Here is a 3141-nt window from a genome sequence, read left to right as displayed (position 1 = left end):
TTTTATTCCCGATTTACAAATATCACTTTATAACTTCTAATTCTTTAAAACTAATTATTCCCTTTTATTTCAAGTTAAATTATTGTATTTCAAGCCGATTTTATAATTATTTGTTTAAAAATTCTTTAAAACGGAGTCGATGTTCGATGTTTAGCAATTCGGGAAATCTTGCCCTATTGTGTTGGGTTGCAATTTCTCGTTTGCCCAAAATAATCGAATATCTCTTTAGAATTTCGTTCATATTTTCTAAAAACTTTTTAAAACGAAGGAAATATTCGATGTTCGACAATTCGGGGAATCGTGTCCTATCGTGCAGGGTTGCAATTTCTCGTTTGCGCAAAATAATCGAATATCCCTTTGGAATTTCATTCGTGGTTTCTAAGGCGAGGCAATACTCAACGTTTGGAAATTCGAGAGATCGTGCCCTATTGTGCTAGGTTTCAATTTTTTCGTTGGACTAAATAGTTGAGCATCCTTTTGAAATTTCCAAATTATAAATTTTTGGAAATTGAAATCTATCGCGTTTTCGAGGGTATAAAGGATCGCATCCTATCGTGCTGGATGTGGTGCTATATTCCTCTGAAACAAGAAGATTTTGATGACCAATTCGGGTTATTCAAATGTGATCAAAAGTAACCTCATTTCAAAACATTTTAAATCTTAGATCCAAGGACAGTTATTTAGTCGATATGGTACCAATTTTGGGGCGTAATGAGGGTGTTAATCCTTCCTTGTACGTAACTGACTCCCGAGCCTGTTTTCTCAAAATTTCATAGACCAAAATTATTGTTTTAGTGAACCAGAATATTTTATTAAAACAATCAAATTTCTAGGTGATCCAATCACACCTAAACAAAAAAGATTAGTGGCGACTCCACGTTTTGTTTTCAAAAAAGTCGATCCCCGTTTTTTTTTAAAATAAAAATGGTTTCGATATATATATATATATATTATAATAACTTAATAATAGCTATAATAAAATATCTATTTAATATTCAATATCTATTTTACATTTGTATACACATATATAATTACATTTGTCTTTCTTTAATCTATTTATTATATAAATATCTTTTACTTAATAATAATATATAATTTAATAATATACTTATATAATAAGTAAATATACATGTATTTTACAAATGTATGTATATTAATATCACACATGTCACTATACATACCATACATTTGTCAACTTTTTATTTATTTATCATATAATATTAATTTAATAATAATAAATACATTAATATTTACTTAAATAATAAGCAAATAAATATATGTATTACAAATGTGTGTATTATATTTATTATACTTGTATTTTATTTTTGCCATACACTTGGCACTCTTTTTGGTTTATTTACTTATTTAGTCCTTTTAATTTTCTTTATTCTATAATTAAACTTTCACACTTCATTCAATTTAATCCTTTTATCTAATTATCCTTTATTTAAGCTAATTTGCTTCATTAAACTTTAATTAATCACTCTCTTAACTTCGTAAATATTTTTAATAAATATTTAAAAATCTATTTTTTAGAAACGGAGACCCGAAAATGCTTTTTTTTGATAACTGTAAAAATTCAGGTCATTACAATCCTTCCCCCTTAAAAAATTTCGTCCTCGAAATTTGCCTAAAAAGAAGTGGGATACAGAAATCTCACTGTTTCTTTCGGTTCCCATGTTGCTTCTTCAGTATTATAACTTCATCTTTCAATCTAGTATCTCAATTGGTTCTTCTTTTTCATACAACAAATCAGGTCAAATTTCAATATCTTTTGAGTACCAAATCCTGAAAAATCTCATAAAATTTTTTGTAATTGCAGAAGTAAAACCAGTCAATTCATTACCAGTCCAACTCTTTCTATAATCTCAGATAAAAAAAAAAAAGAACGGAAATTCAATTTCCTTAACCAACAGTAATTCAAGTAACTCTTCTGGGAGCATATCAAAATTTTCACATACTATTGCCACTGACTTAAATTTTAACTTAAATACTTTAATATCCAATACCTAAGCAAAGTACCATAACCCCTTTTTGGCACATTTCTATGTTGACATTATTAATATCACAAAGACAAATCATTCAATCTCCTCTGATTCGAAACAAAACATTTCATCATTCCATTCTTGAAGTCACATCAAACAATAATAACATCAAATCGATTAGAAAACAGTAGTATCATTATCAAACAGTTCCTGCAGATCTCATCAACCCATAAATACTGATCCAATAATTTAATGTTTCAATCCAAAAATTTCAGCAAACCCAACAGGCAAATCTTTAATGGATACTGAACTCATGTAATCATAGGAATAGTCAAACCAAGATCAACTTAAAATAATCATATTAGTGTCAATAAAGAAGAAAGTTCCTGTATAACATCCAGTAGAGATAAATCTTCTTATATGCAATTAACATATGCCCTGGCTGATGTTCATTCTTCAGATTTTGCAGTGAAGTCCTTTATCACATTTCGACTATCACTCATATTTCTAAGGTTACAGGATGATCTATCTCTGGTAGTTGTGTTACTTAGTCTTGAAGTTTGATTAATATTTTTTTTCAGCTTGCTTCAAGTAATCACTAAAATAATGATCAAAAGAATTATATCCAGTACATATTCCACTCTTTATTCTACATTTTTCAGCTTTATGTCTTCATTTAAACCATCTTCAAACCATATATATCTTACAGTTTCTGTCGGAATACACTCTCTAATACATTTATTCATTTAACAAATTCCTGTCATACACAGTTTCAATCATATAACTTTGTTTAAGCTTCAAAAATTCTTCACATCCCTGATCAAGAAATCCCTGACCGAAGTATATATATATATATTTCTATCAGAACCCTTTTTAAAAAGTTTCCAAATAACCCTTTTTTAATCACAACATAGATCAACATTTTCTACCACTAGTAAGCTGAATCCTTTAATAAAAATATTATACCTTTTTAACATCTAATCAGTGTACAGAACAATTCATTTATAATCTTGATAACATTCTCTAACCAAATTCCAATTCTTCCAAGACCATTTCCAATTAAAATTCTCAATTCTTCCACACTATGTTCATAGAGTATTAATAGTAGATGACTTACCCGTTCGGTCAATCCTTGTACCTTAAAGCACTTCGGGAA

The sequence above is a fragment of the Gossypium arboreum genome, chromosome 1 (genome assembly GCF_025698485.1).
Source record: "Gossypium arboreum isolate Shixiya-1 chromosome 1, ASM2569848v2, whole genome shotgun sequence".
NCBI classification, from domain to species: domain Eukaryota; kingdom Viridiplantae; phylum Streptophyta; class Magnoliopsida; order Malvales; family Malvaceae; genus Gossypium; species Gossypium arboreum.
Note: the sequence above shows the minus strand (reverse complement) of the source record.